The following is a 26,892-nucleotide window of genomic DNA, read 5'->3' as shown; positions in this document are numbered from 1 at the left end:
CATAGTCTGATGTCTCCATTTTTCTTTCTTACTGACACGAGATTGGCTACCCAAAAGGTGTGCTTGATAGGAAAAATGATTTTGGCATCCAGCATTTTGTTTAATTCTTTCGTCACCAACGGTTCCAGGCTTGGATGCATCTTGCAAACCTTTTGTTGGTATGGCCTAGCATCCTTCTCCAACTGAATCACATGTTGCATAACACTGGTATCGAAGGTTTTTAATTCACCATATGTCCATGCAAAGACATCCTTGTACTCTTTAAACAGCTTAACAAATGCAGCCTTTTCTCGTGGAGAGCATCCCAAGCCCAAATTAACAATTTTTGTGTCTTCTTTGGTTCCAAGGTTGACTGATTCATACTTCATGGATGAGCTATGCGTTTTGCAGTTAGTTGGCTTCTTAAATTTATCATGCACATCATACAAGTGCTCCATCTTGACAACTGAGTTAGGAATTATATTGGATTGATATTTTTCCTCATCTTCACTCTCATTCATAAGCATGTCATGCTCCTTTTCATCAATGAGTGCATTTTTGAATGTCTTCTCGCAATGCAGGAACTCAAGGATTTTCTCGTCACCTTAGAATACCTGCCAATTCGAGATGTTATTAGGCATGGATGGTTTGAAAATCAATTCAACATAATATTTATTCTTGTTTAATCTAAGGTCAGGCAAGAGTTTTGAAGCCATACTATCCATCAGATCGGCATCTCGGTTTTGCCCTCGAGGTATGTATGTGATATTAAAAGAATCAAAACTATAAATTAAGCTCCATACCTCATGTTGGTATCTTACCAGGTGTGGAAAATTGCAGTGTATCATTTTCCTTACCTGGTACACAATTATCTATGAGTCACCAAAAACTTTCAGATTTTTTACTTTCATATCAATGGCTTTTTTCATGCCCTGCAGCAAGACTTCGTATTCTTACGTGTTGTTGGTGCACGCAAACTCCAACCAGATGGCCATCAGATGTTGGTTCCCTTGCAGGTCAATGAGAATGCTCCTAGCACCTACACCTTCAAGGAAGTTAGAGCCATCAAAGTAGAGTGTCTAGAAATAGAATCTAATGTTACATTAAATGAACTGTTTCCTACGAAAGTGGTTCTATCATCTACTATTTACAGGGTGGCTCATTAGTTGGACTAGAGGGGAGAGCTTCCAACTATGTTTTTGTCACAGTTTCTTCAACTGTCTCTGCATGAAATTCTCTAAAACAAGTTTCGATGGCACAAACGTCGAAACTATAATTCCCAAGGATAGAGTTGGTAAACATTACAGGTTCATTGGGGCCATTTAGTTCCGTCACCACATACTTCATGTATCTTTCTCGATCAACCCTCAACATATCACCTTTTCCCTTCTGATGCAGCAAGAGATGGGACCAATCAGTTGAGAAATATCCATTCAATTTTGCTAAGCAGCATTCCATAAGCCTCGGGTATGTCGACTACCACTATGTCAATGTTTTTTGTGTACTGTGGTTTGGTAGCCATTCAAACCAACACATCTTTCAATTCCCCAATTACTTTCACATTCGTTCTGTCCAATTGCATAATTCGAGTCCCAGTTTTCTCAAGTATCACATGAAGTATTTTAGCAATAACGTAAGGCATAATAGTGGACAAGGCACTGGAATCTACCAGGAAATTGTGTACTTTCATGTTGAAGATATAAAATGTGATAAGGAAAGGTGGAGTCATGGATTTTGATTTCCTTCCTATCATGGCTGCACTGACATCTTGGGGCATTCGATTTATTTTTTACAGAATGGCTTCCATGGTTGGTGGCGTTTGGGCTATACTAGGGGTACTAACAGGTCTGGATGTTGACTTCTTGGTTTGGCTACTCAGATTGGTGGGAGATTTACAATCCTGTTCATTCATAGCTTTCAAAAGCAGATCCCTTTGCCGCATTAACTTTAACGAATCGAAGTATGTGATATTAGCTCGAGATTTCTTAAGATCATCCATAATGTTGTAATCAATGTTATAAACAGGGTAGGGCAGAGTAAACATACCAGTTTTGCCATTCTTAGGTCGGATTTTACCATTTTGAGTCACCTTCAATTTAGTTAGAAATGTATTATCTTTTTGTGGATAGTTCACAATTGGAGTACTCTTCGAATCACCACTAGGTCTACCCTTCTCAACAAGAACTTTAGGAGTGGATGCCTTCAAAGGGCGAACATATTTCTTTGTCTGGTCTACAGGCCTCATCACACCAGCAAGTGGCCCTTTACTTTGTGTGTGAATTTCTACCATACTATCTCCTTCGTCGTCATCATTCTCATTTGTATAGAAATCCCACAGTACATTGATTTGAGATTATTCATCCAAGGGCTCTTCTACTTGGCATTCTTCCTCATTTTCTTGTTCTGGCTCTAGCTCCACTATAGGTTCTTCTTTGTTAAGGAGTGATTTGATAAGAGCCAGCTCTTCTATATTTAAACTCTCTTCATTGGTTGGAGCAGGCAACACAAGTTGAACATGACCACCTTCTATCTTCTTACGATAGAAAGGTTTGAAGGATTTTCTGTTGTTATAATCTCCTCCATTCCCATTTGTACTCTCTCCATAATTCCTTTTCATATCGATGACTATGTTTGTCAATTTCTTAATGATCCGATGCAAACCTTCCACATCTGTGGTGTCCCTTTCTTTGACCTCAACCACTTTGTTATCACTCCCATTATTCTTCTTGGATGACTGAGAGGCTTTCTTTCCTTCGGTCATATGATGACATGTCGTGAGACTGATCATTTCATTCTCAACTTTTATTGCTTCATTGATAGCACCTTGTAAGGTTTGTGTGTTACTTCTCTTGACCCACATCGTAGTAGGGACAGGGAGAGCAATGATGTAGAATTCCATGAGCACCTCATCAGTAGGTCTAGCGTTAGCCAAGATTCTGTTGAACAAAGTGTTGAACCGAATGTTAAAATCCTTGACCTTTTCTTTGGCTTCCATTTTTAAACGGGATAGTTCTAAAACTAAGGCCGCAGGTGTTTTGTCATCGCCAAACTTGTCTAAGAAGGCCTGTTGAAAGGCACCCCATGAGGTGATCGATCCTATTCTCAAGCTAAAGTACCATGTGGAGGCTGCACCAATCAGAGTAAAAGGGAATAAGCGACATACTACATATTCATCGGCTACCCCCAACATGCCCACAGCTAGGCAGTAAGAGTGAATATGGTTATCAGCAATGTCTCCCCGCTCAGGGTCGAATTTAGGCAATACTCTTTCTGCATTCTTGGGTAAGGCATGTTGCTGCCCAGGTACCGCTATGGCATCCTGAGCGAGCCAGGGAGGGAGTGCTCCCGGAGGAGGCGGAGGCTGATTCCCACCTGGAGTGGGCAGTAGAGGTAGATTCCCACCTGGAGGGGGTGATAGAGGTAGATTCCCACCTGGAGGGGGAACGTTAGCCATATTATGGATAGGGAGGTTCTGGTTGAAGGTTTCTTCGAGGAGTTCTTTGTTAGGATTTTCCAAATCAAGCCAGGGATTACCTTTAGAGGGGGAATCCTCAGGAATTTCTTCCCAAGGAGTGTCAATATTTTGCAAGGACTCTAGCACAATATCTTCAAGATAAGGGGTTGCAGATGTCTCTTCGCTTATGGGAAAGACCCTTGGCTTTCTTTTAGTTGTTGGAGGTAAAGAGTGAAAGATGGGGAGTTGAGAGAGGGAACGAACGTAAGCCCGAGTAAGTACTCTGAGTGGTTGTTCCTAAGTGATAGGATACTCCCACAGTCTCTCTTCTTTGGGTGACCCAAACACAAGACTTAGAGGGATCTCTACTTCTTCGAAACGAGGCTCTTCCAAATGAACAGAATGACCTTTTCAATCTTTATGATCCATAGATTAATATTTTCGAATCGATGTGCGACATTTATAGATGAAATTATGAAAAGTTGTGGACGGCGGTTCAGGCCCTCCTTCTAGCGCCAATTTCTTGACGCGACGAATGTTCGCTATGCCAACAAGGGGAACTAACCCGACCGCAGACCCCTATTAGATTTGCTTTCGTTTGGAGTGGCTAGCTCCAACAGGTTTTAAAGGATCCCGTAAAATGTTATAGATGTTGAAAGATTGCTTCTTGGAGGAAGACTTCAAGTAAATCAACAAAAGAAACAGCTAACCTATATGTATCAAATCCTATCTACACTAATTCTAAATACTTATGCTAGTCCTAACTATTCTAATCTATCCTGTAGGAGCATAAAAGAAGAGATTAAACATCATGCATAGATTCCAAGTCCAAATGAATCAATTACTGAGTTCACAGATGAACAAGGTTGTATTAAAGCTTAATTGCAATCTAATTACTCACACAAGAATGCACATTCTTGTTCCTACAACTAAACTTGCAACTGATGTTTAACATAGTTTCAAATCAAGGACTGCTGATGAATTAACTATGATAAAGAATTACATTCAAATAACCAAGGCTAGTCATAAGCTGTATCATTATCAATATGCACAAAACAAAACACATTTATATTTATGCCAACAACAACACCCTGATTCCAAACACATGAAAGAAGAGGAAAATGAATCTGAAAAAGGCTCCTTCTTGACCCAAATAGTCTTATTTATTAGCACAATAAATCAAAAGATGTTCTGCCCAAAAAAAGGTCCTCCCCTCATATCCGGAGGTAATACTTATGCAGAAGGAACTGACCCTCGGTCTTCCCCAAACTTTTCACCTCCCTTCTCTTTTCAATATACAAATCAAAATATACAGACATAGAACAATTGGTGTAACCACTAACATGTCAAGGTTACATTTGCTGGAGCGTTCTACTTCTTGGGGGGGAATGAACAGATGTTGATGGAAAGGAGAATGACTGTGTGTCATCTCTTCATGATGAAACCCGAGACAACTTCACTTTTGGAATACACAAGCAACGCGTGGAAAACCTGACCGAGAACACCTAAGGCCAGATCTTTAAATAGAACACACCTGCATATATGAACTCTTTGGATCCGCTCATGCATCTTTTAATCCTCGCCTGCAGAGATAATTAACATTAGCTTTATGATTATGAAACATATGATAGAAATGCCTAAGAACAAATCTTTCCCTCATTAAAACTTTATAAATTGATAAGACATATTGAAGTCAAAAGGAGTGAGTGTGAAAGATTTGGCCCCTGGTTTAGCCAAGGTTGTGATGCGATAAGTCGCAATCACACATCGCAGTGGGCAATCACATGCAACATCACCCCTATCGAATTTTCCTTTGAAAACCCGGACCACAACATTTTATCGGAATACACGGAAAAACCCACAGCCGAACCATAAGTTTTGACTTCAAATCCTATACACCCGGATCTATAGTTATTGTCGGGTCCGCCATATGGTATCGCACCTTATGTATAAGCGCTAGACTCTGCCGATTGCGATTTGCGATTGGGGAAGCAGACCCAAAAATATATGCGTTGCGGTTAATAGTTCTAGCGGGTCTGCCATATGGGATTTTCCTTTAAAAACCCGGACCATAACATTTTATCGGAATACACGGGGAAACACAGGAAAACCCACAGCCGAACCATAAGGCCCAACTTCAAATATTATGCACCTGGGTCTATAGTTATCGTCGGGTCCGCTAATCACATCACGCCTTATATATAAGCCTCGGGCTCTACTGATTGTGATATGTGATAGGTCGGACCCGAAAATATATATGCTACATTTAATAGTTCCGGTGGGTCCAGTATATCGTAGTGCGCCTTATATATAAACCTTGGGTTCCGCCGATTGCGATATGCGATTGGGGAAGCGAACCCGAAAATATATGTATTATGCTTGATAATCCTGGCGGGTCTGCAATTCGCAGAATGTTGAAGCTTGGGCTTTGGATCTTAGCAAAGTGCGATTGCAATTTGCGATTAGAGGCCTGATTGCATCGCATTTATTCATGAGATATAGGCCTTGCCCTTGATCAATGTGACTTGCGATGTACAATAAAGGTATGCAACGAGGATGTGTGGAGATGTTAAGTCATGCGTGCTTTGCAAAGCATTTCTATTATAAAAGAGTTATAATAGGAATAAATATGTGATGGAAGGTTTTGAGGGGTAAAGAGTGGGGGTGGTTATATGTGTGGGCATAGGGCACCATGAAGGTTTACGAGGATTGAAAGAGTCCCGATGAATGATATGAATGAAGGGCTAGACTGGGCTATAAATGAATCATGCTGCAGAGATTTATTCAAGGGGGGTCTTGACCATTAAGAATTCAAGATTTGACTCGGCACAGAGTTAAAATCCCTGAGATAAAAATAGATCATTCAGAGAAGTGAAAGATCAAACTTCTAGGGGACCCATTCATATTTGCTACCAGAGCATGTTTTAATAGGGTGGTGGTTGTGGCCACAACACCCTTATAAGACTACATCATCAACAAATTGTTGATATGATATAGGACGTATGTTATATCCACCTAATCCCACAACTTGAGTAATTTCTTACTTAACCAATTACTATCACTATAAAAAAAAATGAAATAACAAGATGTTTATTACTTTAAAAGAAAATTAAGTGAGTCATATACTCTCTTCCAACATAGTTTGGTTGCTTACCCTATTACTATTACTATCACTATAACAAAACAAAAAAAAAAACTGATTATTCGAAAGAAATTCAAATGAGTCATGTACTCTCTTCAAGAAACCTTTGAAGTCCAAATATAACAATGAACAAATGGGAGAAATTATGTGTCATCTTAATAAAACAAAGAAAATGTTAAATATTTGATTGTCTAGATGGAAAACTAAACAAATTAGTGAGTTTATTATAGAACTAGAATTAGAAAATAATTAATTTTAAATGGAAGTTTTAAAAAGTAGGGAAATAATATTGAAACAAGTGTTGGCGGGTAATTTATTCATTATTAAAGAAATTAGAAGATTTATAATGAATAATTAAATTTTAGAAGATATATAATGAATAATTAAATTCACTATAGTTAAAGAGTATTTTTGTTAAAAGATAATTAAATAATTAAAATATTATTTATTCATAAAATTTGTGAAGTATCTTAAAAGTAAAAGAAGATTTACTGTTTTTTTAGGAAGTTGATAAATAATTATCAATTGTAAATTTACAATATTGACACTATCCTAATAAAATATATTCTAGAGATGTTGTCTTGTCTTTTCATGTTTAACATTTTGACTTGGTCCAAGTTACATAAGAATAAAAATTAAATTAAATTAATCACTAAAGTATAATAGTTTATTCACGATAACACCTCTCAGAAAAAGTTGTAAATGTTTTGTTTTACCATAAATGACTTGGTAAAACTGTGGCAGGTAAATGTCTAGGTGGATGGAAAAACATAAATGTTATTTTATGTAATTGACTTTATTTTTTTTTAAATAATACAAACTATGGAGAAGATAGTTTCATTTACCAAAGAGTTAAGACAACTTTTCATCTCCCTACAGATAAACAATCTTAGTTGGGACAAGGGAGCCAAGAGGGTGAGAGGGAAGCATGGAAAATTTTAACTTGGAAGAAAACCTGAGGTGACCTTGGAGACTTGATACCTGGTTGAAGGGGGTCCAAGAGATAAGTTGCAACTTCAAGCTTTGGAACCTGACACATGACGTTGTTGAAGGTTGGCAGGATGTTGCTAGTTAGGGTATCCTTGAGCTGGTGGGTGGCCAGTGGGATCTTTAAGACAAACTTGTGAGTCTCAGTTCTTGGGTTGGACTAGAAAGGTCTTGATTCCTATGGACAAACCTAACTAGGTCACTGTCATGTGACTGTTATGGGAATAAACTGGGGGGGGGGTGTGGTGGCCTTGTTGTGCAAACAGAATACTCAATGGTTGGGTGGAGCACTCTCTTTCTTGGTGATTTTGTGGCTGGACCAGATTAAAGAAAAGATAAGTATTTAACTATGTTGTGTATTATTATTTTCTATCTAATAATTATATGGTTATGTTTGTTGGTGAATAGTTTTAAAGAATAGAAAAACTTTGATGAATATCTATCAACTGTACTTTTGATTTGAGTTGATTTCAAAAAAAACTGAAAAAAACACCTTGAAACTAGGTTAGTTCTCAGGCCAAGTCGGTCTTGCTAGTAGTCTGAGAACAATCCCTGCAATGGCAGACAACTTGTGAGATTATTGCGTATAAACAATAACCATGTGTAAAGTTGTCTGAAAGTGAAGTGTCCAAAAATTTTATGCAACCAGCTCACAAAATAGAAGAAAAGATAGATCAACGACTTAAAAATTAACCTCTACGATGGCGCAACCTCCATTACATTACATAAATGAACAATTCTTAGATGATTCAAATGGTAAGGCCTCCTTGGTATATATAGGAGTCTAAGGGGTCACAATATAATCAGAGCTTACATAACAATAATAATATAAGGGCACAACAATAACAATAGTGAGCTTCTATGGGCACAACAATAACAACATGGGGGATACATGGGCACAAAAATAACACTAGGGGGCTACACTAATTATAACAATAGGGGTAATACAATAGTATTATACGGACATAGCATGTCCCTCTCCTTGAAAAAAGTATTTTCCTCAATGCTTGAGCAGTTCCAGATGCTTCTGTATAAAATTCTCATCCTCCCATGTGGAATTTTCAATGGGTAAGTTCTTCGACTTAATGAGATACAGTGAAATTAATCAATTTCGTGGTTGTTGGGTTCTTGTTTCTGTGACTGCTTCATTCTCAAATATAATTTTTCTTTCTTCTTCAAGTTCTGGAAACATTATTTGAACTGGGAGCTTGTCACTGATAATCTTCTTTAAGCATGAAACATAGAAAACAGGGTGTACTCGAGAAAATGCAAACAATTCCAATTTATATGTTGTAGCACAAATAATTTACAGCACCTTGTAAGGCCATAGTACTAGGGTGATAATTTATTATCCTTTTTAGCTTGCTTGAGGGAAATTTGTTTGTATGGTTGTAGCCATAAAAATACCCATTCACCTACATCAAAACTTCTTCAACTGCGATGTTGATATTCCTGTTATTCCATTAGATTTTGCGCCATACCTAGGTTATCCTTTAAGAGTTGGAGAACTTGTTGTTGATGCTTGATGTGAACTTCCACTTCTTGAACCTTAGAATTTTCTCTTAAATATGATGTGTTGGATGGTGGATGATATCCATAAAGTGCCCTAAATGGGGTCATTTTTGTTGCAGTATGGAAGGAAGTTTTATACCACCCTTCAGCTAGAGGTAAGTACTTGGCCCATTGTGTTTTTTTATCAGATACAAAGAAATGAAGATATCATTCCAAACATTTTTTCACTATCTCAGTTTGCACGTCAAATTGAGGATGATAAGATGAGCTATGAGATAATTGAGTACTAAGACAAGAAAATAATTTCGTCCAAAAATTTCCAGTCAAAATGGGATCTTTGTCACTTACAATAATCTTTAAATAAATATTCGATGATTGTTGTAAGCATTTCATGCCAAGAAGGAGTCTTTTGTTGGGAATACATTCTTAATAGTAATTTGTAAATGTTTTTTTTAATCGGGATATGGGATGTTATAGGTGGTATCAGTGCTGAAGGGTTCAACATTGTGGCCTAATTAAGGGAAAGAGGAGCGTAAATTTATGTTGTTAAGAGTGCATTGAAGTAGTTTCATTACATAGTTAAGTTATCAAAGTATTAATTGACTCATCACAGAGGCCACCCTTATCTACAAAGATTGATTTATTGAATGCCTAAGAGAACAAGAAATTGCATGAGATATTTATATGGCATTGAATGATAATTAATCATACCATATTTCGTTACTAATTGTAATGAAAATATCATGAATCTAAAATGATGAGGAAGTGTATGCACCAAAAAATCAAAAGATGAATATGGATAAACTAAGTAAAGTAAGGTATGTCTGAGAAGGAATATGGGTGTTGTTTGTAAGATCATTCTCAGAAGGTCGAGGTTATCTGTAGGACAACTACCTATTAGTGGTTATGAAATTATTTTGTTAATTCACATAACAAGCATTTCCATGCATAGCTTATAAGATTGATATTCCTAAGAACAATTTTATAAGGGTTTTGGTCAAGAAAGGAGGTAGGTATAAAAAATGTTAAATATACTACTAACATCAAGTAAGTAACATTTAACTATTATCTCTGATATATTGCACCCATAGCTATAGAAACATTAAATAATAATAATAATAATACACTCAACATGATGAATGCATTCAAATAAATGGAAAATCAAGAACCCTTGTTAAATATAAAGCAAAAGGTAGGGTATATTGATATACCTAAGTAAGCCAGTCGAGCACAGTTAAGGATAATTCTTGTCCAAGTTGAATGAGGACGTAGGATGCTCATGATAACAAAATATATGCACAAATATGATTCCATGGTGGGTGGTTGATGGGGATGGTTGGAATCCTTTTGACTAATATAGCAGATGTTTCCAGTGATGAAAATAAAATATTAACAAAATGTCAATAGTATATCTTATGTATAAATACGCCCAATGCAATCATAATGGCTAGTGTATATTTCATGATGAATGGAAAATGTTGTCCAAATTGATAAATGAATTTAAAGGAATTAATGAAATTTTGCACTAGAGAGCCTTTTTGTAAGGGGAGCATAAAGAGAATGGTTACCATAGTAGAGTAGTTGGCACAAATTAGTAGCATGGAGGATTATAATAGTTAAGTGGTCGTGAGTGGTGGTAGAATGGATGGACAAGATACCTGCTCAAGAACCAACAAAATAGAGATAAGTTTTGAAAGGTATGATAGAATGAGATTAGTCTCAGAAGTAATAAGAGAACCATATAATTGGAACCTTTAAGTTGGAAGGATCATGGTAATTATACCTAGGTTATTCCACGATACCAAATAAATGTGGAAGTACATCAAAACAATGCTATTGATATCTAGAAAAGATGTTTACATCATATCAAAATTTATCAAGTACAAAGTAAGTAAGATCAGAGTCAAACAATGAAAAATTAATTGAGTACAATGGCTCTAAAACATGGGAAAGGAACCCAAATAGTTTTGAAATTCATGCCCTTTGTGTGGGCAGAGAGCTTAAGGATTCTGTGAATACTAATCCTAGAATGACTCGCTAAATGGTCTATCGTATAACCACCCTGCAATTGGAAAGGCTCGGTGTGATTGAAAAACAAGATGACAATAGAAATTTGATTAGTTGAAATGGTTATGCCATCTAAAATATTTGAGATAAATTGAAACAATAAGGAACAAGAGTAAATGCATGCTAAATTTTATGGGCTATTTAGCGGAACTATGGGAAATTATATTAACAACAAAAGATACAGTCATAAATTATGGTCCTTTCTAATTTAATACCTTTGCTTTAAATTTTTTGGCCGACATCATAAAATTGAAAAGGACAACATAAAAACAATGGGTATCCTAGCATGCCTTGGAAAATGGGTAGAGGTTTCAATTAAAATGATGATTAGAAATGAACTGATAGTTGAGTAAGATAAGAAATATGACATTTAATTTTAACAAAAATTGAATTTAAAAAAATTGTTGATAGCACATTAATAGAAGCGTTATGACATGGAAAGGGCAACATTCCCCCAGTTAATATTATCTGATTAAGTACCTCAAATATGATTCTAATAGACACAAATGAAGTTTGGTTAAGTGATTGACTAGAATGAATTTTTTGCTTACAAAATTACCATGTCAAAATAACCACATGAAGATGACGTATTGAAAGAAAAAGGATTTCCTAAACACCCTAATTAATAGTTGTAGAACCAAAGGACATAAAGACCAAGATGAGGGTTAAGACGAACTCATAAGTGAGGCAAGTGCAAAATACTGTTACGAGATTTGCTGACATGAATTTCTTGTCTTCTTTCATTGATTCTAAGTATGCCATACTATTATGAGTTGTGTTCTTATATCATCATAGTGACTCCATTAATAGTATCATGTGATTTTAAATCTTGGTGGTACTTGGAAATAACAAAGATAGGGAATATATATATAAACAATGTGGACGGAATCAAGTCCACCTTAACAAGAACATAGGTAGCACTTGCTATGGAAATGGTGGAATGAAATTTTTTTCCAAGAGCCTTGATAACGTGTTGTTAGGAAATTTTGGAATAATGATGGTGTCTAAAGAACAAACCTTTAGTTGCAAGCCATCATAGGGATAAAGTAGGGACTCTCCCTCAAAATTAAAAAAATTAAAAAAAAAAATATGGAATAAAAAAATGATGATGATAACAAGTATGGCTAGTGTGAAATGAATAGTAAATCCCATTTGAGCTAAGGCTACTATTTCTTTTCTTTTAACAATCCCTAGGACCCTATACTTTAAATGTATTAAAGTAACCTATTGATTCAATGAAGTAAATGACATACCAAGGAATAATATATATAAGGAAACACTATACTATACTAACAGATAAGTGTAAATGTGAAAGGGAGAAATTTCATGACCACACATAGAAGAACATTGCATACAAATTTTATCATCACCTATAATGCAGCATGGAAAGGCCAAAATTGGGGGAATTCTAACTTTTGGTCTTGCAATGGAAGAAGACAACAAGAAATCTAAGATAGAAATAAAGGAGCTACTTGGATAGGTGGACAACAATATAACCATCTTAAATATGGAAAGAAAAGGAAGTTGTCACAAACTTTACTTGAAGCATAATTAATTCATATGTAGTATAAAAGCATAATAACATAACAATGTTACCTAGTACGATGATCCACTAGTTGTAATCCATCATTTAAAAGAAACAAAAAATAACAAAAAGGTTCTTGCAATATTATTACCATGTAAATAGATGATACTTCCATGAACTGGGTTTTATAATAGAACCACATGGTGGGATCCTTAGTAGTTGGCACAACCATTAGCTAAGTAAAAAGGATTAAGATATCATGATGAGATATAATTATGTCTCTTATTGAGTGCAGGTTGCTAACCTTGTGGACTGGTGAAGCGTGTTGAAGACCTTACTAAATATACAAGTAACAATTGGTTATGTTTGTGATAGCGTTTGAAATGATTATATTCATATACATGTGTCTTAAATAATAATTAATGGAAACTAACGACAACCTTGATGACGATGAATGTAGTTCAGATCGAATGAAAAATTCTTGATCGAACCTCTATGTATTCTTAACTAAAAAAAAATCATGCTGCAGAGGTGAGGGATCACCCAGCTTAAGTGTAGTGGAGGCACTTCATCTGGGAGAGGCTTTTTGGGCATGGAACCCCCCCCCAAGCATGTTTTAGGGCTTAAAGCCCAAGTTTTGACCAAATATTGTTGTAGAAGCTCTGCGAATTGTGGGCGCGGGGCGCGAAAGTATGATAGAGTCACAGTGTTGTCCACCTTAGTTTTGTAATGTAATGTTGGCTGGATAGACCTACCCATGGTCCGCAGACCATGGGATTGTATAAATAGAGCGAGGCTCTAAGTGTAAAAGATAACTAATAATGAAGAGAATAGAAGAATGATAATTCTAAGTGATTGATTCAAGGTAAAAAGTGTGTCTGTGGGTTGTAGAGTAGGAGAAGTCTCTGCATCTAAGTGCGCAGAGGCCTAGTAGTTCGCAACTGAGTGCGCGGACCCCTGTAGTTGAGAGCGTAGGGAAATTCGAGTTTGTAACCATTGTAAAATCAATAAAGAGAAGTTTTGCTATAATTCTGTGTATCTTTTCCTGGTTTAATGCATGATTGGATATAATTTGCAAATATACTATTTATTTACTGCGTGAACCTGTATGAATGTTTTGTATTATTAAGTATAACTTAAGACATTTAAGTAGGTGAAGGTACTTAAATAATACTGGATAAGATCTCCAGTAATAGCAAAGAGCACGGCACAACCCCTGGTTAGGGCTGCATGAAGGCAGGGTATCAGGCCGCGAGGAACAGAAGGTGCGCAAAGCCACCTGCGCGAAGGAACAACCAAAGGACCAGTCGAACCTATCAAACATCTCAAGGGTGTGGAAACCTGGTTCTAGCACCCTCCCATACTACTTCAGGTGAGACCTCAGTCCATGTTCCGCAGACTGTTGCCGAAAGGGCCAGTAGTATAGGGATTTGTTTGGCTAATTAACTCCAAACCTGGGTCAGGCCCCAATAAGCCAACAAATGGTTCCGTTGTCGAGACCGGGATCTACATAGAGATGTTTGATGTCGTATCACTAGAATCCGACAAAGAAAGGAATTGAAGAGTGGTTGGATAGAAAGATTCGCGAGTTCGCGGCGCAGGAAAATAGGAATCCGCGATTATCAAAGGAAGAGTGGTTAGATTACTACTTGTATATAGAGATCCACAAAATTTTCTTTGCATCCTTCCCTATTGAGTCGTACGAGTGGATCCCGAAGCTAGCAAATAGCCAAGGAAGGTGTAAACTCGACAAACCTATTGTGTAGACTCCAAAATTGGTGTGCACACTGGAAGCATCGGAAGATCAGATTGTGTGCATTATCAATCACTGGCTCGATCGAATCATAGCAGGATTCATCACTAAATTCACGGTAGATACTTCAGTCAGCTATAGTGAGGTAGAATGACAATTCCTCAAGGGCCCGCGAGGTAAGTACTTTAAATCTTTGAACACTTGGATTAAAATGCTACTGCGTGAAAAGTGGGTTATGCAAATAAACTGATGTTTGGGGCTACGCGAAGTGGGAGAATTTACAGAAACGAAGGTAGCACAGAACTAGAGACTAGCCCCTTGATTTCACCTCCACAAGGAGGTGAAGAAGAGCTCATGAAGGTCTCAACAAGAAGTGTGATCAATTTGATAAGGCAGAGAATTCCACACATACCACCCCCACCCACACCACCACCAGTTTCACCATCTTCACCCCTGACTTCGCCCATACCACCTCCGCCACCACCACGAAGCAGTATGGCCAGTGCAATAAAGCTACCAGTGTTCAAGGGAGTAGGGAATGAAGATCCGGACCAATTTTGGTTCGTGGTAAAAGCTGTATGGGAAGCACAGGGTGTCATAGATGAAAATATAAAGAAGGCAATGTTGGTCAGTGCTCTGCAGGATCGCACGCTGACCTGGTACATTAAGCATTCCAATGACAATCCGAATGTGGGGATAGCAGATATCCAAGCTACGCTAAACAAAGAATTTAGCATACCAAAATCGGAGGCACAGTCGATTATTGGATTCAAGGAAATCACAATGCTACCAGGCGAAACCCCGTGGGAGTTGGATCAAAGACTGAAGTGCACAATTCACAAAGAAAACATGACCTTAACAGATGGGCAACACCGCGAATGGTTTGTAGCCTCGTTAACACCACATCTACGGAACACGCTGTTGCAACAAAGGCTAACCACTTAGGTTGAGGCTTTGGAGGTTGCAATGAGATTGCACGAGACTCTGATACAAGATCCTAACCTGGGAGTCCAACAAATTCACGCACAATTGAAAAACTTGTGCCTTGAGATGTAGAGCTTGAAACAAGATAGGACAACCTGTCCAGAAATGCGCGAGAGGTATGGTGTGTAAAGTGCAAGGGCCAAGGGCACGACAAGGACCACTACTCGGTGTTGGCAAATTACCTCGCAGGAGGAGGACCAATGCCATTGAGACCGGAGGCACAAGTAGGACCAAGCGCAGCACCTGCATTATGGTGCGTGATTTGTTAGATAAAAGGAAAGCATGCTACAGATAACTGCCATCTATTACAGAAGTATACGTATAAGTCATAGTAGTTGTTCTGTAATGTTTGTAGATCAGTAGGCCATGATGAGCGCACCTGTAGAAGTAATGAGCTAATGATGGATCAAACTCCTACCTACAAAGTTCAGTCTGAAACATGGCCCCTTGACCAGAACGCAGGGATGGCACGAACTAGATTTCAGGGGCACAGACGAGGTTGAGGTGGAATGGGACTAGGAAGAGGTCGCGGAGAATTGATATGTTACAATTGCGGAGGGTCGGGGCATTATGCCCACGATTGTACAAATCCAATGAGACCATTATGTTTATATTGCACATGGTTTGATCATGAGATGGAGGATTGTCCCACACTAATAGCGAGGTTGCGTGATAAAGGAGCACTCCAGCCTCCCTCGACTCAGAACCTACAAATGATGAGGTCTGAGCTGCGCGAGGAAGACCCTCATGTAAATATCATGCTCTGGAGTAGTATTATGACAGGGGATAACAAAGGCAAGCAGCCTCAAGAAAGTACATGGGTTCACAAGGCTCCAACGAAGGAACCAAAATTTGATTTGGAGCGTGCTAAGGAGACCTTCATGGAAGCTAAGAGGAGCTTCGCTGATGCCTCCACTTCAGCAAGTAAAGGTAGACTGGAGCCATAAATGGACCCATCGATGCTCACTACGTTCTTGGAGACATGCATGAAGTTTTTGCACGACAACAAGGCTGTAAAGGGGCTGCAAGAACTCCTAACTAGATGACTCCTAACTAGATGCGATGGGACCGCGCCAAGAGAACCGCGCATAGTCTGGCAGCTTGGGAAGCACACGACGTGAACAGGAAGGGAGATGAGATTGACCACACAGATCGGGGAATATGAGATGGATCAAGTGATTCTAGATTTAGGATCAGACGTGAACGTCCTGCCAAAACAAACATGGAAGCGCACGGGTAGGCCCGTGCTGCAATGGTATCCTATCCAACTGAGAATGGTGAACCAGCAAAAGATCCTACCTATGGGGAGATTGCAGGGAATCACAGTAGACATCGAAGAGCAAGCGTGCTAGAAAATTTCAAACTGATAGAGATTGTTGATGATAGTAATCCCTACCCCGCGCTATTGGGAATAGATTAGGCCACGGACATGAATGGAGTGATAAATCTAAAGAAGCTCAAGATGATCTTTGAGAAAAAGTCACTATGCATGGTGGTACCTTTAGACCCTACGGAAGGATCATGCTACACAAAGCTCATGTGCGACTACGACATCGACGATGATCTATACTGCATCTACAAGATAGCTGTGTGAGAGAAATACTGGGTCAATCCAACTGCAGATGGTCGAATCTCATGGGAGCACAAAAGCTCTTGTACATCAGATTCTGAAAAAGATATAGAACGATGGTAGAACCAGTTACACGAGGTAACCACACTCAACTGTAACATGATGACGAGATCGTTGCGCTGTGTAAGAATAGAGAGAAGAGATCTGCCTATGTATGACGGGTTAGGTGAAGTGGAGGAGTTCTTGAACAAATTTGAAAGAGAAGTGTCGGAACAACAACGTTTCGACACTGTGAAATGGGTACTGCGTTCTACGCCCGCAAGGTGGTGGGGTACGCACCAAAAGAGTTTTGAGGACTGGTGCGACTGTCGAAGGACGATGCACCTATGATTTGGGAAGCCTTAGATGCAGTTAAAAGACAAGTATGACGGACGAAATAGCCTGTGCGCCCACCTTTCTAGGTGGATACAAGGATATGGTGGGAAACTTGCTAGAATGCACACAATACTCATGGTAGGAGACACAATCAGTAAGCAGGTGAGGGCAAGACAATGGTGCAAGTGACCCCTTCAGCTGGGACCACGAAGTATGGAAAGACCAGGTGCGCAGAATGATATCCACATGGAAGCCTTTAACCAAGTATGCGAAGTGATGAACAAGGTCCACAATACGAAGCAGACTGACTGGGACCTACTCGTACCAACGGTTCTATGGGTTTATAGGACCACGTGCAAGAAATTGACCCCGCAGGCACCCCCAAGGCTCGAGTATCAAGGAACCACTGTAAATACTATAATACAGGGAAATGTTGGACCATGCATACTAGCACTGGTAGATATGGCGGTTCAGAGAACCCTGGAAGAATAAATCCAACTAGGAAACTCTAGGGACCAGGAACTTGAAAAAGAAAGGGTACGATTAAGAAAGAAAAGCGCTCTGGTGGACGCGGAAGTCAAGAAGCTGGAGGATGAGATAAAGGAATATTTTCTTGGAAAAAAGACCTGGGTGGTAAGGTAGGATGCGTATGATCACGATGACAGGTTTAAAACCTATCGCCATGAATTGATTAGTCTAATGCCTTGGCTTGGACTGCACATTACTAAGCAAACTGACCAGGGTAGCGCATTGCAGATGGTAAAGTGTGTGATGTCGACCGTAACAAGAAAAGCTGGGTATTTTCTAAGCAACATGATGGATGACAGGATGAAACTTTACACAGGTGGTGCGACCACCTGAATAGCCAAAGGAAGTACAGTCTTAGCACTCCAAGCAGTTGAAAGGAAGCGTGGGATTATAAACTACTCTGCTCGGGAGCTGCGCGCAGAAACAAAAAGTCACAAGGTCCACCACTGTGCACGAGGGGCAGCGCTGCTGCGCGGGTTGGCTAGAAAGTGACCGTTGACGTCACTATTCACGATGGGATGCTTGACTTGAGGCCAAATGGAGCAGGCGGCTTTATGGGCAGGATTTGGAAAAATCTACCGCCAAGGGAGCATTTATGGACTAGATTTGGGGGGAACGGTTGAATTCAAATACAAAAAGCGCTATAAAATACAAAGGGTTGCCCAACAAACAACATTTAGTCATTTACGAATTGAGACATTGAACAGAGCCTTAATTGTTGTGATCCGAGTGTCGATTGAGACCCTGAGTTTGAGAGTGCTAGATTCCTGGAAAAACACGATGGCAACAGCTGCAGACGTTATGGACATAACCGAAATGACCGCCGAAGAGGCCGTGCAGACCCTGACTGTGGGGGATTCTCTAGAAGGCGCCAGGATTGTGGCAGAAATCCTAAAATCACCGCGCATGCCAAGACCCAAGAAGAACAAACAAGCAATGATCCTCTTATGTGTGTCCCCGTAGAACCCACTGCACACTAAGCTGCCAATGGAGGAGAAGGGGAAGCCATCACCATAGATACCGATGAAGAAGAGGAAGACCTGGAGGACCTAATCATCGCAAAAGGTGAGGATGAAGGCATGGAGGAGGAAACTCAGTTGGTGCACCCCCCAACAAAGTTGCCTGCCTATGTCCCCCGGTGAAAAGGAAAGGCTAAAGTGCTTATGGACCTGGACAAGACCAAGAGCTCGCTCCAGACCCCGCTCCTCCCAAACAACATTATGTTTGAGGACACGCACCTGGGACGGTTGTCGAACCTAAATTCGAAGACTGGGACCTCGCTGACCACGAGAAGTTCCCTCACCTGGAGACCCCACACCTCATGAAGCCCAAGCAGAACACTGCAGCAGGGGTGACAGAATTAGAGCCGCGGAAGTGGTTGCGCGGAGTGAAAAAGCCTGGGCTACCGAATCTAATCTAGGTGCCGCATTTCCACCGTGCCCCAATGTTGGGCCTTGAAATTGTCATTCACTTCCATTACATTTTCACTTATATTTCCATATTTTCATCTTCACTCCACCTCTATTTCATTAAATTTACCTCCATTTCATTACATTTACCTTACCATTATCATTATTGGGTCACATTTATGTTTTTCTAAACTTTATTAATTCTTAGCATTTTTAAGTGAATTTATGGTTAAAAATTAGAAAATAATGTGCATATGCTTATACCTAACAAGTGGGATGAGATTGTTGACATGTGTAGGTCAAAAGGAAGCTTCTAAAAGACCCTTATGTGGCCTCCCAAAACCAAATTCGAATTTGAGTGGAGAAGATCATGGGATCATGAGGATATGTGTCTCATTTCTTATTTGTATTGAAACTCTAAGAAGACATGTGTCTTATCATTTCCTATTTTGATTGTAACTCTAGAGATATGGAGAGGGATTCATGGAATCTCATTAATGAGATAGCTCTTCATCTTTTTGTATAAATAGGGGAAGTTTTCTCCTATCATTTTCATGTGTAAAATTGGAGTTATGCTCAAGCTTTGAATACAGAATTAGATTGTGGCACCTTACTCATGAATGTTCCTTCATTTTGACTTGTTTTTGCTTACATATGGAGCATCTCGATTTACCATCTCTCACACTTTTAGATCAGCTACCTAAAATGTGTGAGATTTAATTGCTTTCTTAGTATTAGTTTTAGAATGACTATGTAATATTTGCTTTTCTAAAAACATTTCAATAGCAAAGATTTATGTAATTTCCAATTGGATTAAGTTTTAGGCAAGGGCTCATAGTTATTTAGTTTCCTTTCATGTTATGTTATTTACTTTCTTAGATCAAACTATCAATTCATTGTATAATTGAATAAAAGATTAGGCCAAGAAGGTGACTTCAAATTGGGTGATTGAATGTTCAACCTATGCAATCATTGAGTTTTACTTTTTCATGCTTTTACATTTTCTTTTAAGATCCTCATTTAATTGCATTAACTCATATTCCTAAAGATGATTCTAAGAAATTGATTTAATCATATTTCAAGATTGAATGGTTGAATATTTAATACATGCAATTACTGAGTTATTTTCTGCACACTTTACTTGCTTTTCTAAGACATTAGAAGTTAAAGTATAGATAGTTTCTTACACATCATCTCAAGAAGATAACACTTCATAATTGAATGCTGGAGTAACTAAGTATACATTAGTTGTTTTTTTCTTACATGCTTTGAAATTCTTTCTTAGATTAAAATTTTAATTCCTGCAAGTGTGATTGCGCGCACTATATTTTCTTTTGAATTTGTTTTCTTTCTTTTTTTTACTTGATTTCACAGGTTAGTTGAATTTCATTTTCATTATTTGATTTCATAGATTAGATGAATTGGTTTTCGTTATTTTGTAGCTGTATTGATCTAAACTGAAAGACAATTTCTAGCACATACAGTGCACGCATGCTTCACAAGTTTACGAAACCCCCGGGTTGAAAAATTAAATGACAGGAAATCACTTTGCCCCAACACCCAATAACCATTTTCGTCATCAGGAAGTTTCTCTTCCTAGTGCATGATGGGTGAGAGTGCATGATGGGTGTTTGTGGTTGGAGGAGCCCATACCCATCACGGCAGACTTGATTCACCGTATCTCCCGGCTCCCATGCAAAGGAGAGGACCCCACAGACATCTCGGAGGGGAAGGGCAGTGACTTGGCCATCGCAGAGGACATGAAGAAAAAGTACAAGCTGGAAAATAAGAAGAGGGGATACTCCATCTCCAACATCAAGGACAAAGCAGTACGTGTGGAAACCCAAATCCTGGCAAGAAAGGTTATGCGCAAGTGTCGCGCGGATGAAGTAACTGCGCCGGTGGTAGCACTGGCTGAGAAATGCACGAAGGGGGTCCAATTTAACTAGTTCGAGTTCCTCTGTAAGGAGTTTTTAAAGAATTGACACGAAGCTCAGGAACAGGGAAAAACATTCCACTATGCATGGCTTCTGTTGTCCATAGTGCTCGTGGCAGGGGAATTACCAGAGGATAGTCAATTCCCCATAATTGATAGGGACCTGCTAGAGGCCGTGAAGTATGCTTCGCTCTAGGCCACAAAGGATGCCAAGAGGATCCACGACAGTAAAATATTCTAGGTGTTCATGGAGATGAACCTCAGAATGAAGTTCAACCGCAAGCCGCGGTTGTCGCCCACTGTCTACAACAGCCTACAGAGTTTTGCAAAATTTAAAGCAGACATCCACAACATTTATATCAGAGCACACAAGGATCCGATCAAACAGTGGATAAAGCTCCCCTTCATAGCTACAGAAAACGTCATTTTTAATGTACCAGAGGCATGGCCGCCGGAGTGGCACACCCCAGACGTCACGGAGATCAATAATTCAACGGCATAAAGGAAGAAAGAAGAGGCTAAGCTACGCATCACATAGTTGGCTGAAATCAAAGGAAGGAAGCAATGGTAGTAGAAGTGCGGGCGACACGAGATGCTGCACAGAAAGCCACAAAGCAGGAAAAGGCCGCAGCAGCACAGGAGGCAGCCACAAAGGCAGGCGAGGGCCAAATGATGCCTTTGCAGGGGCAGGAAACAAAGGAAGAAGAGATAGAAAATGGAGGTGCGGACCCACAAACCGCATCAACACAGTTGAAGCGCTAGCACCCAATAGAGCAGGAAAGGTCGCGTAAGAAGGTCAAGACATCGAAGTTTTCTATTGACCCGATCACCCTAACCGAGGGTGATCTACACGACATCCGTGAGACAATGCATAATGTCACCTCTGAGGCTCTCCAAGATTTCATGCAGGAGAACTAGAATGTGTTGGGGGCCCTCAGAGCACAGTTGCAGGAATTACAGGCGTGCCCTCCTACAGTTGGTACCCTTTCGACCAGCCTTGCAGTTGGAACAACACCAGCAGAACAGATGTTGCGCACGTGAATGACAAATACCACAGTGCTGACAAAAGGGGCACTCGTGACAACAAATGAGGCCGACAGGCCTACAGTGAGTGCATTGAAGGGTCTCGGTATTAATATGGCTGCACTCCCATGAGAGACCTTATATGTTTTACAGGATGGGATAATTGCAGAGCTACGCGCTAGGGAGAGCCGCTCACTACAAGTCCTCAGTGAGTAGAAAATCAATATGGAACAACTGAGCTTGCAGCGTGACGAAGTGGTGTTGCAAAACTAACATCTCGTATAGGTAATAGATGGCACTTGCCAAAGCGTCCTGGAGCCGGCCATCCCAGTAGACATGGCAGTAAAGGCGCATATCCACAGGTTAGCAGCAGGGGTCCACAAGGCAAGGGAAGAAATGACAAAGGTTCAGCTAGAGCTGAACCTTCAGATCGTCAAGCTTCGGTTAAAGGCACAGCCGTCCACCTCCCCAAAATTTTGAGAACAGCACGTTAGCGCTATCACAGCGAGATTGGATGAGATTGGTAGTGCAACGTGAGACTGCACTAGCATGTTGGAAGAATAATTTGAGGTCCTCACAAATTTGTAGGAGGACCCCAACATCAAGTGCTTAGAGACAGAGGTGCGAGAACTCCAAGATCAGTATGACAGCATCAAGGGAACTGTGCAGATGGTGGCCCTCACTCAGAGGCTTGCACGGATGTAGCAGGCTAAAGCGTTGAAAGAGCAGGTGGACGTGGCACGACACAAGGAGGCAGTCCTGAAGGCGCATGTTCAGCCTTGGATCGACGAGGCCTTCACCATCATAGCAGAAATTGAAGGCAAGATCGCACAGATGTAGGGGATGCATGCATTAATGCAGAGAAGAACTTCCAACACAGAGGTCTGGGAACAACCTATGCAACAGATCCAGCAAGCAACAGCTCAGTGCATTGTTAACCTTGTCACAGTTCGAGAACATTCGAGGGACTCCGTGCAAAGATCTCTGCGCTAACAGAGTGACTCGAGGGCGAGTCACGATGTTTTCATTGGGGGCTTGTTGGGCATGGAACCCCCCCAAGGCATGTTTTGGGGCTTAAAGCCCAAGTTTTTACCAAATCTTGTTGTAAAAGGTCCGCGAATTGTGGGCGTGGGGCGCGAAAGTATAATAAAGTCACAGGGTTGTCCACCCTAGTTTTGTAACGTAATATCAACTGGATAGACCTACCCATGGTCCACGAACCATGGGATTGTATAAATAGAGTGAGGCTCTAAGTGTAAAAGATAACTGATAATGAAGAGAATAGAAGAATGAGAAGTCTAAGTGATTGAGTCGAGGTAAAAAGTGTGTATCTAGGTCGTAGAGTAGGAGAAGGCTCTGCAGTTGAGTGCGCAGAGGCCTAGTAGTCAGCAGCTAGGTGTGTGAACCCCTGCATACGAGTGCGTAGGGCGAATCGTGTCTATAACCATTAGAGAATCAATAAAGAGAAATTTTTCTATAATTCTGTGTATCTTTTCCTGGTTTATTGCATGATTGGATATAATTTGCAAATATACTATTTATTACTGTGCGAACCTGTATGAATGTTTTGTATTGTCAAGTATAACTTAAGACATTTAAGTATGTGAAGGTACTTAAATAATACTGGACAAGATCTCAAGTAATAGCACAAAGTGCAGCACAACCCCTGGTTAGGGCTGCGTGAAGGCAGGGTATCAGACCGCGAGGAACGGAAGGTGCGCAAAGCCACCTGCGTGAAAGAACAACCAAAGGACCAGTCGAACCTATCAGACATTTCAGGGGTGTGGAAAGCTAGTTCTAGCACCCTCCCATTCTACTTCGGGTGAGACCTCAATCCGCACTCCATGGACTGTTGCCGAAAGGACCAGTAGTACAGGGATTTGTTTGGCTAATTAACTCTGAACTTGGGTCAGGCCCCAATAAGCCAACAAGGTCGTTTGGGAAGATCAAGATTATATGAGTGAGGCATATTATAGCTTATTTTGAGGACTAAGAAAACACAGAAGATTGTGTTTTTCTTGAGAGGGGGAAGATGTAACAACCCTCAGTAAAATCTATAAATGCTTTGTTTTACCGTAAATGACTTGGTAAAATTGTGGCCCAGGTAAAGGCCTAGGTGGATGGTAAAACATAGATGTTATTTTATGTAACTGAATTTATCTATTTTTGTAAATAATGCAAAATATGGACAACCATAAAATTATGGGAAAAAGTGTTAAAAGAGAGTTTCATTTACCAGACAGTTAAGACATATATTCTTCTCCCTAGAGATAAATAATCTCAATTGGGACAAGGGAGCCAAGAGGGTGAGAGGGAAGAAAACCTGAGGCGACCTTAGAGACTTGTTACCTGGTTGAAGGGGGTCCAAGAGAGGAGTTTAAGTTTCAAGCTTTGGAACCTGAAAGAGGACGTCGTTGAAGGTTGGCAAGACGCTGCCAGTGGGATCCTTAAGACAAGCTTGTGAGTCTGAGTTCCCGGGCTAAGCTAGAAAGGTCTTGATGACTTTGGATAAACCTGTCTGGGTCACTGTAAAATAATCGTTCTGGGAAGAAACTGGCTCGGGGGAGGTTCTATTGTGCAGACACAGTACTCTTCAGTTGGGTGGAGCACTCTCTTTCTTAGCGATTTTGTGTCTGTACCAAATTAAAGAAAAGATAAGTATTTCAGTTTTTTTTGTATTATTGTTTTCTATCTAATGATTATATGGTTTTTTATTTTAGTGAATATTTTTCAAGAATAGAGAAACTGTGATGAATATCTACCAACTGTAACCGTGATTTGAGTTGATTTCAAAGAAAACGAAAAAAAAAAAAAAAAAAAAAAAAAAAAAACTCCTTCAATCTAGGTTAGTTCTTAGGCCAAGACGGTCTTGCCAGTAGTTCTAGAGAAATCCCTACAATGGAAGACAAGTTATGAGGCTACTGTGTATAAAAAATAACTATTATGTAAAGTTGTTTGAAATCGAAGTGTCCAAAAACGACATATTGACATACAGAAACAGTTTGTGAACCAAATAAACGTAATACCAGAATAATAGTTTAGTATAAACCGATTTAGGTTTGTATATGCATGTACACTCATAGTATCAAGTTAGTTTAAATATCCAAAAGAAAACAATTTATATGCAATGGTTAAACAAAAAGATCTTTTCCTCGAAAATGAGAACTCCTTATTCACATTCATTCCGATAGACCCAAATATTTTTTAGTTCATATGAGAGTGAGGAAATGATTAAGATTTCCACTATGAAAAACTTAGGCCCACTTTGACGGGTTCATTCTTATCAAGTAAAAGTCAACAGTCAAAAAAAATTCCGCAACCAATGAATTTAAAATATACACTTATGAAATCAAATAAACCCTTTGTAAAGAAAGATAATGACTCGGACTTTACACATGCATCGATTGGCAGGCATGCGAGAGAACTAAGAACAAGTCAAATAAAATACAGATATATCTTAATACTGGCCAAATATGGTCTAAAGTTTTAAATCTGCCAAGCGGGTTTGAGCACAAACATAGCCTTGAAGACTAGCACAACGAAGATTAAAGAGAATGTCCCATAAAATTAGAATATTTGTAGGTTTCCTCACATAACACCCTACTGAGGAACATTCTAATTTTGAATAAAATAGAACATTTACACAGTTCAAGTTCTCATCGAATTTTATTTTACAATCCCTGTCAAGGGCAGGGTATCTGCTCATAACTTAAGCGACACCCACAAACCCCAGATTTTGGGGTAATTTTTCTAAAGGCACGATGGTCTAGACTAGAATTGGTATGTGTGATCATGTCGAGATAAATTAACCTATTAGAGTTCTAAAAGAAAAACAAAAATTAAGAACTCGGGCATAACTGGGCTACAACGTAGGTTGGCCTACAAATAGGAGTTGGACTCATTATAGTTCCAGTAGCGGTCGAGTAAAAGGAGTAGTAATCATAGCTCCTAAGGTTGCAAAACAAACTTGCATTCAAAGTTGAATGGAACAAAAAATAGTTTTCAACCAAAATGCACAGGTAAGAAGGAATAAGAGGAAAATCAAAAGGATTGCAAGAATCAGTACCATAAAGAGTCGAGGCATTCCAAGGCTTCTATATGTACTGCATGTAACCACAAGGAAAAATTCATCATTCATGAAAAAAAGAAAATGAACCATCAACCCTTTTAACACTTAAGCCAAAATAATCAAGATTTGTTACCTTGCCATGTCGTCGATAGTGATTAGTGCAAAGGTATAGCTGAAATTCAAGTAAGGACCCCGACCCTAAATAATATTTGTGAAAGAAAGCGATGTTAAAATAAAATGCAAGGAAAATAAAAACACTAGGCTCAAGTTGTGGTAAAGAAGTAGAAAATGAACTATTTAGTGAGTAGTAACCTACGACATAACCCTACCTTCAGTATTAATACAACTGCTCATCCATGGAAGGAAAGTATTAGGTTGCAGAGCAATTTTCTCTTCGAAGGTATGATGCAAATGAGTCATGATGGTGTGCAAACGAAGGAGGAAATTACCTTCATAACTCATCCTTCTTCCTTGACTGTCAAATCCAAAGCCCTAATACCAACACTATTAAATCTCCCATCTTGTGGCATGAGAGAGTGTCAAATCAGGTTCATGAGATGGGCGAGTAGCTAACATCGA

This window comes from Pinus tabuliformis, chromosome 5_1 (genome assembly GCF_031772625.1).
Source record: "Pinus tabuliformis cultivar Carrire ecotype Pingquan chromosome 5_1, CPIR1, whole genome shotgun sequence".
Lineage (NCBI taxonomy): Eukaryota > Viridiplantae > Streptophyta > Pinopsida > Pinales > Pinaceae > Pinus > Pinus tabuliformis.
This window is presented reverse-complemented; position numbering follows the sequence as displayed.